Raw genomic sequence first — 14,049 nt, forward strand, 5'->3', positions numbered from 1 at the left:
TTTCCCCTAAATAAGCTTAATTTCATCCCTCTATACCCAGGCTCTTACTTCCTGTTTGGTATATCCTTTCCTGATTGCTTTCAGAAACATCTTTGCCATCACTTCTACTTTTCATCTAAATGCCCTTGGAACTTTCCTTTTTCTACTTCAATTTGAAGTAGATTTCTCCCTTCCCTGAATCCCATAAGCCTTTTATTGCAATTCAAACATTATAGCTTCTGTGATACTTACTGCTGTATCATTTTTCCTTTACCATACAGCTTATCAGCCTAATTACATTTATATTCCCCACAGTGCATTATATAGAGCCTACTACATAATCGATTAAAAAAATGTTTATTTAATGCATAAATTCAGATTGGAAAACATTAGAGTATATAGTACATTTCTATTAAAGACTCTGTCACATTAGGTGACATATATTTTACATGCATCCAAACAGTTATTGCAGCCCAGATTCTTGTTTTTTTATTCCATTTATGGGCAATGACTTCAGGGCTAACACTAATTGTATATACTTTAGTATAGCTCTGAAATAATTTCAGGTTCATAAATAATATTTCCCCATTCCATTATAAACTGAGAAGGGCAGACGCTTTTATATTTTTTATAGTCCTCATGGTATTCAGCATGATATGGGGCCCATTACAGTTGTTACTGTATACACATAGGTTAGTTGATTGAACATGTTTTGTAAGATTCCAAGAAAGTTGGTATTGCTATAATCTTGAACCTATTTTTTATTAGACTGTGTAGAGATTTAAAAGTCTGTCAGATATAATGTATTGAATTTTATTTATCCAGTCTTACATGTTAACTTTAAGTGTTGTCTCCTTGGAACGAAGACATCCAAGTAAAAATTGAAGAGTTTACTTATTTAAATATGGTAATTTATTTAAAAAGCTTTAAGTGGTGACTTCAACTGTCCTTCCACTACTCAACACATAGATATTAAAGAGCATGATATATTAATTCCAAAATTTCTAAATATCTGGCTTTTATTTAAATAGCACAAAATTAGAGACCTTAAAATAACCACAGAGGAACATTTTTAATTCAGAATTTTGATATAGTACAAATATAATAATGCAGTAACTAAAGCTATTGGAATCTCATTTTCACTGTAAACAATTTGTACATTTTTCAACAAGGAAAAATGTATTTGATGATGTAAATTAGTCAATCAAACTGGACTCGATGAAAAAAATTATACTTCTTGTTGCCTAAATTATGGAGAAACATTTGCAGATGTCACAATAGTCCATTACATATTTGAATAAACTTTAAGCTTGAAAGAAATTGAAAATCACTTAATACTTCTATGCATATATATTCACTGAACCATTATTTGTTTTCTTAAGTATGGTAAGCTCAGTTGATTATAGAAATAGTGTGGAGCTAGATCAATAGAAATATATATATCTTGGAATAAAACCCACAAGTAAAACTTAGTATCTTGTTACCTGAAACTGTAGCTCCGTTTAACTAGAGATTATTTTGTATGAAGCCTGGGTGTTAATATGTGAATGACTGAAAATCTGTCAGCCATACCTGAATATAAAATTCTGCATACAGAAGAGAGAATGGGGGGAAAATCCTGTTAATATCAGTTTCCTCATCTGTTAATGAGAATCATACAGAACCTGCCTCCTGGGGTTGTCCTAAGGAATAGTAAGTATCAGATATAAAGTCCTTAATACTTGGCATATAGTATGAGTTCAATAAGTCTTAACTATCATTTTTGTGAATGATATTTCCCATTTCTGTTATATCAGTCTTAAGTGTTAGAAATCAATTTAGATATATAATCCATTATCTATAAAGTATAAATATATAGAGAGAGTGTATATAACTCCACACATCATTTACGGATAATGAATCTAGCATCTCATGAAAATCCAGTGAGACTTTCATGGAAGTTATAACTATACTCATGGGGGTTTTTTTGGGTTATTTTTTGTGTGTTTGCTTTTTTAAATGAAAATGTAATCTTTTTGTTAGGCCATGAGTTAACAGTGGCAAATCTAGGATTAAAATCTCGATCTTTTTTGTTATTCATCATTATTTCCACTGTGTTATGTGGCTACTTTTGATGACTGCTACTCTAAATCATTGAACTTTTATATTTTGTCAAGAGAATTTCTTGAAAATAAATGTGTGCTAAACAAGCATCTTTACTTAAATGATAAAAGAACAGTTTGTTTCTGAATTTTCCCATTATAGAACAATAATATTGGCTAAATGTTTATTCACATACCAAAGAAACACATGGCCATCCTAGCTGTCACATCACTGACTTGCATTTTGATTTTGAAAAAATCATTTCAGCTTTCACCTGACCTAGACAAAAATTGAAAATAGCAGTGCTATTTTGCCTCCTCTTTACCTCACTGGCTTAGGGTAATATTGAACAAGTTAATATTTTACATTTCTACATAGGCTTTTTGGAAAAGAAAGGTTTTTTTATGAAGTTTTTTTCATTTTATTTTATTTTATTTTATTTTATTTTTTTAGAGATAGAGTCTCACTCTTTCACCCAGGCTGGAGTGCAGTGGCATGATCTCAGCTCACTGCAACCTCTGCCTCCTAGGTTTAAGCAATTCTGGTGCCTCAGCCTCCTGAGTAGCTGGGATTACAGGCACGCACCAACATACCCGGCTAATTTTTGTATTTTTAGTAGAGACAGGGTTTCACCATGTTGGCCATGCTAGTCTCGAACTCCTGACCTCAAACAATCCACCCACCCAGCCTCCCAAATTGCTGGAATTACAGGCATGAGCCACCACTCCCATCCCATGAAGCTTTTTCTATATAAATACTGTATTAATTACTTTACAAGAAATTTTTCAATTTTTGGCAAGATATTTTAGAAGTCATCATCAAACTAAAAGAACAGAGAAACGATTGACAGAAAGTAATGCAGTAGTTACATGTGGCCATGTGTGCAAGAATCAGATAAAGGTTTCCATCCATCTGGATTCCATCTATTCTTCCTTCCAAAATATCACTAATATTTCAGTCTTTTGATCTCTTCTGTTTAGGCTGTGAAACTTGGGGTGGAGGTAGGGTGACAGGTGAAAGGGACGATGAAGGAAAGTGATGAATTAGGGGTTTATTTAATTTTCGTGTTTAAGCATCCAGTACAGTGTTTGTACGTAAGCCAGGCTTGCAGACTTACTTATACTAGAAAGCCAGTGTACAGCTCTAGAGTCAGTGCCAGTAGAAAATTTTTAAAATGGAAATTGTGCAAAAGAAATAAACCCAAAGGGCAGAAAGTATTTCACATTTGCTCCAGAAGACTATAGTGCCATTAAACTTTTATATTTATCCATTGGGGATTTTTTTTAAGTCTTCAAAAGCTATTTTTATTTGAATTTCCTGGAACCACAAATGTATGTTGTCAAAATTTTTGATTGAATTTTGGGAAACACAAAACTTTAAAACATTAGAATTCCATTTGTTTTCCTATTATCTTTTAAAAAATTTACAAAGAAAGATTTGCCTTACCAGTGAAGGAGGAAATATATAATTGGTGATGGTTATTCTGGTTTATTGACTTTCACCTCAAAAGGAATACCAGCAAAGGAGAAAAAATATAATAGGTGACGTGCCAGCAAAGGAGGAAAAGTATAATAGGTGACAGTTAATTTGGTTTACTGACTTTCACCTGAAGAAGCCATATTTAATTCTGTGGTCAACTCTAAGAGATCACAGGTCTCTTAAGTGATCATCATTTCTTTTGTCATCTCACATTGACTCATCTGACTTAGAAATGGGTGGGTGAAAAGAATCTTCACTCACTATGTTTTAATGTTAGAACACAAAAACTCAAATTGGGCAGGAAGAAACAAACCTCTCTCATGTAAGAGACACTCAGTGCCCTGAAAAAGAACAAATTCTTCATTCAGAGTGAACAGCTTGTGAGAAAAAGCTTACTACCTTGCTCATAGGCAAGGGAGGTGATTGTCAAATATAGCTGGAAGGATGTCTTGCCCAGTCTTTTGCGGATGCTTGAAGTTTCTATAATATAGAGAGAAACTTTTAATTCCACAAACTCAGATGATGTTATAAGGCTAATGTTTCTAAGAGAGGGAGTATACTATAGTGATTTGAATTTAGCAGGGTTGTAATAACTTGTACCAGATTGTGTCTTAATCAACCAGCAAATATTTATTGACCATCTACTATGTGCCATTTATTGACCATCTACTAGTTTTATGATAAAACTGAAGCTCAAAGGTTGTATGCATCTTCTCTGATGTCTCACTAGAATCCTCCAAGCTAAATGGTTTATTCATTTTTGGGGGCTATCACTGTGCTACCACATACTTCTGAAACCCACAGGAATGTTGCTTTCATTGTCACCTATCTTCCCCCACTGGATTGCATACTCCACACGAGAGCTGAGGCTAGCTTGGTCTCATTCATCTTGGTAACGTTCGAGTATGTCAGAATCTTGGCACGCAATTGACATTTAATTCATGCTTATTAAATGAATTAATAAGACTGAATAAGATATTAATGCTACTCTATGGCACTTGACAGGTAGGACAGGAAATAAGACATGAGTGCAGAACAGTTATTGAGAGATTAGTTGCTTTAAGTTTATCATGTATAGTGGTGAGTTAGGGAGAAGAGACAGAAAAATAAATGAGCTCAAGAAGTCCCCAAAAGACGCTGCCTTGTTTCTCCCAATTTTGTGTGCCAATCCTACCCTCACGTTGAAAACAATTAGTTATCCATTACATCACCTTTAGATGTTCCATAGCAATTATAGTTACTCATTTATTTACTAGAAGTTTGCTTACATTTAATTGATTTATTTGAAGAACCCAACGTAATGACATGTAGCAGAAATCATGCCTCTCTTTCTCTTTAGGCACATCCTGCATCTAGGTTTGAAATGAAAAGAAGTGAGCTTAGATAGGCAATTCCTATTTCCTCTAGAAAACATGATCGTTGACATGAATTTAAGCAGACAGCATGAATCAAAGATTAACAAGTCAGTTCAGTCCTGGCTCTGCAGTTTAATGGGCTTGAGGTCTTAGACCACATGCTTACTCTCTCTAAACCTCAGTTATCTCATCTCTGAAGTGGAGATAATAATGCCTACCCTGTTTATCTTTTAAAGCTGTGATGTGTAAGAAAATGCTTTACATACTATGAGCTACTATATAAATGCAAGGGACTCTTGCTATTATTATAGTCATGATTGCTCTGGTAATCATGACGATAGCACTGAATACAAATCTAAAGGGCACATCCACATAATTAAAGTGTCTTACCTCAGGAACAGCTCTAGACATTCACATCTGTGAAACAGCATCTGATCAGTCCTTAAACTCATCAGACAACATATACATTGATGGACCCTGAAGAATTACTGGCACATTAATTTGCTTGCCTGGAAACATCTGGATTCTCTAAAATTAGATTCCTGATGAAAGATCCCTGAAGTGTTGCCAGATTTCTGTTTAGATAATTTTATTCAGTTCAACAAACATGAATCGAATGCCTATTTAGGCCAGAAATTGTTGTAGGTAATAGAGACTTAAAGATTGGTGATCATGGCTCCTGCCTTCAAAGAGCTCACCGTTTGTGGGCAGAGACAGATACATAATTAGATGTCCACAGAATATAAAATGGAGTTATGTGTAATTATTACATAAATTACAGTGGTACTACAGGAAGTAGACTAAAGCAAAATCAGAGACTATCTTGATGGAAAGGATGCCTGAATTGAACATTAAAGCATAAGTGGAAGTTACAAAGGCAAAGTGAGTGCAAAGTGAGGGTAATTCCAAGCAGAGGGAACAACATGAGCAAAGGATCTAAAACTGGGAAAAAAATATGTGGCTATGTTGCTGGATCAGAAACCAAACTGAAAGATGTAGAGGGAGCTAAGGCTGAAGACTGGAGAAGAGAAAAACCAGTTCCTGGAAGGGCTTGTGGGTCATGTTTTTAACTGTGACAGATAGATACCACCAAAGGGTATGAAACAGATAAGAGACATTGTGAGATACAGATTTTAAATAAAATGCACTGGGTATTGCATTGATTGAAAGATAATAAAACTGGAAGCAGGGATATTTGGTTAGGGTAGCAATTTGGAGAGATGAGCCAAGGAAACAGTAATTAAGATAGGCAGCAATACTTTTGAGAAATATACACACACACACACACACACACACACACACACAGAGTGTGCGGGAAGAGACAGGACTTGACAGCTGCTTCAATGTGGTGTTGAAAAATACAAAAGTGTCAAGACAGAGCCAGGCATAGTGGCTCACACTGATAATTCCGCTTATTCTGGAGACTGAGGTAGGAGGATCGCTGGAGGCCAGAAGTTTGAGGCTGCAGTGAGAAATAATGACACCACTGCACTTCAGCCTGGGTAGCAGAGTGAAACACCATCTGAAATACAAACATTAAAAAATGCAAAATTAAAAAAAGAAAGATGCCAAGATAGATTACCCAAGCACCGTACTGGTGTAATAGATATCTCAGTCTATGAAATTAAAAATTATGATATATTACTTAATTTTTATAAGCTATCTAATTTCTGACTCCAGAACAAATTCCACTAGACTGCTGGGAAAAAAATACCTGAACTCCCAAGCCCCAATCCTTACTGACATTTCTCTAGTTAGGATTTCACTATGATATTAAGGTCTTAATGCCAAGGAGTTGGGGATGGCCCATTTGGTTGTTGGCTGTGAGTCCATGCCTGTAGCTGCTGAGACAGCTGTCATCCTGGCCTATGTGGCCTTTACAAGTCCCTTAGTTCTCTCTGATGCCTCAGTGCCAAGCATGGTTGGTGGGCAAATCTTGGGAGAGAGGGCATATGTTCTCTTCGCCCAGAAGCAGTATGAAGCCATTTTCTCCTTTTGCTGTACTTTCCTAGGAAATGGAGGGGAGGTACCTGCAGCCCCGGCAGGAAACCACAGGTCTCTCATCATTGCCTTCTTCTCTTAATCTGAGGGGAGATAATTCTCTGAGGAAAATCCTTTTCCTTTCAGGTCTCTCTGTTTTTGTGTGTTTACATCGCAATGTTTCTTCTCCTCTCTGGAGTTCAGTTTGGGCATAGAAAATACATCAAGGCAATTCCTTGCTTTTTAAAATTATCTGCCCTCTACTTCCACATGAAAAGGGTCTTTGTCTTCTTGCCATTTTACCTTTGGCACCCGGCATCCAGAATACTCTGATACATGCTAAGAGCACACACACAAATATTTGTTTATTAAATAAATGAATATAAGGGTAAGTTATGAGCTGACATGACATATTTTAGGAGGAAAAAAGCTACCATTTTGGAATTCTCTCAGCAGTGCTATATAATGAAAGAGTAAATGAGTGAATTAATTAGAAAATGAATACAGCCATGGCTGCTTACTTTTGTTTTCTGTTCTCTGCCACATTCCTTCCCTGAGGCATTCAGCACAGAGCTGATTTCATGCTGAAAGAGAAGGAAGAGAAAGGAAAGAAAAATATTCAGGGAGGAAAAATATTAATTAAAATATTAATATAATCCAGTCAGTTTACTTATTTCAAGTCATCATCTAACACCAATCAAAATGCTTCTTACTACCTATCTAAATTGAGTATTTTTATTGAAATGTAAAGTTTATTTCAATGATATTCAAAATATGAATTAGAGAATTGAGAGTGAGAACAGATTCTTATACAGAGTTGCAAATTTACTCATACTTAATCACACTAAGAAAAGTATTTTTTAAATTTTGTCTATGACTAATAAGATCTTACTCTCAGACCTCAGGTCCCCTACTGCTTGCTGTGATAATTTTTCCTTCCTTCCTTCCTTCCTTCCTTCCTTCCTTCCTTCCTTCCTTCCTTCCTTCCTTCCTTCTTCCTTCCTTCCTTCCTGCCTCCCTCCCTTCCTTCCTTGGAAGGAACTACCAACCCTATGCAAAGTCATTTAAACATGGTGGCAAAGTTTGTGCAAGTAGAGAACGTCAGATACAAAACAAAGCAAAACAGAAACAAAACACCAAAAAATATAAATTAAGATTGTGAACTTTCAGGGCCTAGGGATAGGGGAAGGAAAATCAAGGAGCACAAGTGTTCAAAATCTGGATTGTAACTCCTTCTGTCTAGGCTGGGACTGGGAGAGGAGGTACTAGAGGACTACCTTTGCCCTTGGTGTTTCCCCACTTATGTAATATACCATCTCTTCTCTGGGTTCTCTTACTATCTCATTATTGGGTAGTGCTTGGCTGCTGTAATAGGCATGGAGACATGGAGGGATATACTCCATCCATGTTAGTGGTAGTTTAGTCCTTATTATGTGAAAGAGAAAGAGGGTAGGGAGAAAGGACATATTTGGATAACTTTATCTCAAGACATTAGCCTGTCTTGTAATGCTATTACATTCCTCCACCTCCTTTTTGCATTTTAGAAACTAATTTTCTTTTTGTTTTTATTATCTTTGTTTTTAAATCACCCCCCTATCCTGTAGGCTCCTGGACCCCAACTTGGCTCAATAGACTCAGGCAAATATATATTTTCAAAATATTTTTGTATTATGCCAATAATTTTGAAAAAACTTAACTGTCTATTATACAATCGAGTATCAACAATTAAGTGCCAAATATCATGCTATGGATGTTATGTGCATTTTTTCACAATATCAAATACATGCTATACATTTTATTTCCATTTTTACCTATGAAATGTATATTATTGGTTTACAGAGATAGAAATGAATGCTTAGAGAGATTAAATAATTTGCCCCAAATAATACCCCTCATAAATGGCTTTGTTGAGATTTAGACTCAGGGGATTCTTACTCAAAAGCCCATGAATTTTTCAGTACATTTTGTTGTTCACTGCCAATTCTTAACTCCATGAGAAAAATTCAGGCGCTTATAGGAATGTGTGAATCATAAATAAAAGAACACACACTCAGGGGCAGGAGACTCAGTTTCAAATTCTGCCATTTTGCAATTTTCTGTCAATAGTGTGGTAATAAGAAACAGCAAGTGCTCTCATATCCCGATTTTGTCTTTTATTAACTGTGTAAACTTGGGCAAACTCTTCTCATTTCTAAGTCTCCAACTTTTTATTTGTTCAAAAGAGAGGTTAGCATTAGGACGGCTGTGATGAGTAAGTGTGATAATACATTGCAAGCAACCTAGCACAAACCTTGGCATACAAAAAGTAAAAATAAAAATAAAACACTCAGTAAATGTAGACACTTCATCTATCCAAGAGAATTTTGATAATTTGTGAAGCATTCATGATGCTCTATATGGACCATTAGGTTATTTGATAAATGTATGAGTTTTAACACAAGTGCTACAATGTAACTATAACAAAAGCCCAAGAAATAAATGTTCATACAATGAAGTCATTTTCTTTTTCATTTTTCTAAGAAACTGGCTCCTCATTTCTATGTTGCAGAAATGAAACAATAATTTATTATTTAAATCACTTCTTGGGGCACACATCTGATCTGGAATTCTGTACCTACTTTTTATTTATTTATTTATTTATTTTGAGATGAAGTCTCGCTCTGTGGCCCAGGCTGGAGTGCAGTGGCGCAATCGCAGCTTGCTGCAACCTCTGCCTCCCAGGTTCAAGCGATTCTTCTGCCTCAGCCTCCTGAGTAGCTGGGACTACAAGCATGCACAACAATGCCTGACTAACTTTTGTATTTTTAGTAGACATGGGGTTTCCCTATGCTGGCCAGGCTGGTTTCAAACTCCTGACCTCAGGTGATCCGCCCGCCTCAGCCTCCCAAAGTACTGGGATTACAGGCATGAGCCACTGCGCCTGGCCGTACCTACATTTTTATTATGTTAACTGGCACATAAGAAATGTACTATTTTGGGGGGTATAGTGTGATATTTTGATACATGTGTACATTGTCTAATGATCAAATCATGGTAATTAGCAAATCCATTGCCTAAAAAATTTATGATTTATTTGTGTTGGAAGCATTCACAATTCTCCCATCTAGACATTTGAAAATATACGATAAAATGTTGTTAACTTTAGTCACCTCACAGTGCTGTAGAACACTATAACTTATTCCTCCTGTTTACGCTGTAATTTTGTACCTGTTAACCAACCTCTCCCTATCTCCTCTCCCTCCTACCCTTTCCAGCCTCTAGTAAATGCAATGCTATACTCCACTTTTATTAGATCAACTTTTTTAGCTTCCATATATGAGGGAAAACATGCAGTATTGATCTTTCTGTGCTTGACTTATTTCACTTAACATAATATCCTTTAGATTCATTCATGTTGCCTTGAATGATTTGATTTAATTTTTTATGGCTAAATGGTGTTCCATTGTATATACATTGTATACTACATATAATGTATATGTAGTATATATATGCAATGTGTATATATGTTCATTTTGTGTCTGTATATATATACACACATATATATGTATATATAAATTAGTATTTCATTGTGTATTGTCTTTATTCATTCATCTGTTGAGGACACTTAGATTGATTCCATATCTTGGCTATAGTGAATCGTGCTGCAACAAACATGAGAGTGTAAATATCTCTTCTACATACTGATATCCTTTCCTTTGGATATATACCCAGTAGTAGATTGTTGGATCACATGGTAGTTCCATTTTTAGGTTTTTAAGAAACATACACATTGTTTTCCATAGCAAATGTACCAATTTACATTCCCATCAACAGCGTATAAGGGTTCCACTTTATAGGCGTCCTTGCCAGCATTTGTTATTTTTTGTCTAACTGGAGTGGGAGGAGATCTCAGTGTGGTTTTGATTTGCATTCCCCTGATGATTAGTGATACTGAACTTTTTTTCATATACTATTGGTCATTTGTATGTCTTCTTTTGAAAAATATCTATTTAAATCATTTGCCTTTTTAATTAATAATTGAATGGCTTGGGTTTTTATGCTGTTGAGGTATTTTAATTTCTTGTATAACATTTTAACAACAGTAATTTATAGCTTTCTCAAGTAGCTAGGAGCCCTGGAAAGATGGTAGGGGGAATCTGAAGCCACCTTCTGAGTTAAGCAACTGTCCTCACAGTCCAGGGCACTCAGCCAGAAGCCCTGAGCCAAGCATACAACATTCCATCTGCTGTACTAACCAAAGGTAAATGACCCTCAAACCCCAAGGGAGTGATTCAGCTTCAAGAAGGAGACCTCACCTTTTACAGGACAGTCAGGCTTGAGAGTTGCTTTGCTTAAGTGATTGAAGAAGAAAAAAAAATCTGAGATCTAGTTAATGAAATGTATTGAGGTCATTTCCACCATTCACTGATGGAGCTCAGAAACAGAAAGTGTCAGGAGGGCTATAATTAGGAGAGAGAGTTAAAAATTTAACAGCATTCCAGATTTCAGCTACACCTGTCATCGTTTTTAACCACCCTTTCTTCACATTTGCACTTTATTGGGCCTACTGTCTTCCCTTCTCCTTTTCAGGATTTGAGAGAAATAGGCAAAGAAAAATATTAAAGAAAAGAAAGGTGATATTTTGAAAAGATATTTGGGAGAAGCCAGTTTCAGGGATAGGTTCAGTTCTGTGCCTGTCTTTCTTTTGACTATAATTCATGTTAGCCCTCTCTGACTGAGGAGTGTGAAGTCATTTGGCTCCTGCATGTGTGTTCCTCAGTGAACGCACCTAGGGGTGTCCCCTTGTTCCTTGAGAGCACTTGTACAGAGAAAGCAGACTTGATACAACCTTCTAGAAAGTCTAGTATACAATGAGGCACCGTAATTATCTTTAGGGATTTCATGTGTAGATTATTTCCGCTACTTTTGTTTTAAATAGACTTTAATTTTTAGAGCAGTTTTAGGTTCACAGCAAAATTGAGTAGAAAGTAGTTTCCATATACCCCTCTCCCTACATGTGCACAGCCTGTTCCACTATCAATAGCCCACAACAGAGTGATAAATTTGTTACACCGTATGAACTTACCTTGGTACATCAGAGTCACCCAATCAATGAACTTACACTGGTACATCGAAGTCACACAAAATCCATCGCCCACAAAATAAAACCAAGTATGTTTTATTACTCTATCTCCTCTCAGAGCCATGAATACACTGTATGTCACTGGCTTGGTGAAGGACAGTACACTATAGTAAACGCTATTTCCAAATATACATGTTTGATAACACTGGAGTTGTCAGATACACATTTCTATGTATACTCTTCTAGAAGAATCAGGCCTACTGTGCCTATTTATAAGTTATTATCTCAAACATTTTCTTTCTTAACCCATGAAAACTGAAGTTAATATATATTATATTTTAATATTCCCTAGTGTTAATGATTTGCAAATAATCTAAATTTTTTTTCCATAGGGAAAAGATGGCAGAAAAGCAACATTTGCTTAGTAAAGATAGATCATCAAAAACAGCCTTGCTAAAAGCAGGTTAATGCTTTAAATGATGCAATTGAACAAGACATAATTAGGGCTATTTCCTTCCCCTTGTTTTAGAAACACCATGAGCCATTGGCACAGAGGTGAAACGGGGTGATTTTATCACTTTTATGCTGAATTGTTTTTCCCCAGTGTAGCTGTTAAGTTGTCCTTCCATAAAATGGTACTATGAAATAGTTCCACTTTGCAAAGCTGTTGTTTCATGACCAAAGAATTGTTTGCAATAATTAAATTATGGCTGCTGAAGTTCTTATTTCTTCTTTGAAGACAGTGTTTGTTTATAGGTTCATAAAGAATGGGAAGAGAAATTTCAATTTAAAATGGGCCTTTAAATAAGATTAAGAGTTGTAAATTTTCATATGCCCAAATGAATGACAAATAATTGTATTATTCTGGGTTCTCCAGAGAAAAAGAACCAATAGAATATACCTATATATTTCCAGTCTGAGTCCAAAGGCCTGAGAACCAGGCAAGCCAATGACATAAGTTCAGTTCAAGCTCAAGTCCAAATCTGAAGGCGAGAGAAGACCAATGTCCCAGTTTGAAGACTACCAGGCAGAGAGAGCAAATTCTCTCTAACTCAGTCTTTTTGTTCTACATAGGCCTTCAATAGGTTAGAGAAGTCCACCACAAAGGGAAGGGCAATCTACTTTACTAGGTCTATCAATTCAAATGTTAATTTCACCTAGAAACACTCTCACAGACGCCCAGAGTAATGTTTAACCAAACATCTTGACATCCTCTGGACCAGTCAAGTTGACACATAAAATTAACATCAGGATAATGATATCTTTTCAATTCTATTCTATTTGGTATACATTTGTGAGCACTGCAATACACTGCTAGGTGCTAGAAAGAACACAGAAGACTAACACCTGGTCCTTTTCTTTGAAATGCTAACAAATTAATGTAGGAGACATACACACTTAGTTGTTATGGTATTAGCATAAACAAAGTAAGTATGATCAGAAGAGTGAGTGATTGGTTTGGATTATGGGGACTGGAAAAGGATTACAGAGAATAGAAATTAGAAAAGACATTTGAGCAATGGAAACATGTGGAAATAACATGAACAAAGGCCTGTGGGTGTGAAAAACTCCATGGAATGCCTACGTTTCTGGAATCCAAAGAGCATGGTCAATGTCTTACCCTGAAAATGTCCTCAGTGTCATACTAAGGAATATGTTTACTTCAGAATTTTGGCTACTTTGTAGGATTAATTATGTTCTTATTTTCTTATGTTTGGAACATTGTCATCATGATCACAGTTGCTATTTATGAAGAGAGATGGTCACCTGGCAAAAAGTTGAGTTACCATTCATATGGCTGATTAAAAACAAAGTTTAATGCCTTAACTTCTGGTTTCATCTTTCTGTTCTGCCTATTTTGTACTGTTTCTTCAACAACTTATCGAGAACGGGATTCAAAGTTTAAACTACTCCTTTGTACTTGGTTTTTGGCTTTTTGTTGTTTATAGATGTGAAATCATGCACACATAATTTGATCTTAATAAAAATAATAGTAATAAGTACAAGGCAGGTAGCCTTTATTCTCTGGACAATGTTTCTCTTTCCTCATAAACTTAAATGGTTTTAAATCATGATCTATGTAATCTTTGAAACATAGACACTTTGGGCACA

Source organism: Pan troglodytes, chromosome 1, assembly GCF_028858775.2.
Source record: "Pan troglodytes isolate AG18354 chromosome 1, NHGRI_mPanTro3-v2.0_pri, whole genome shotgun sequence".
Lineage (NCBI taxonomy): Eukaryota > Metazoa > Chordata > Mammalia > Primates > Hominidae > Pan > Pan troglodytes.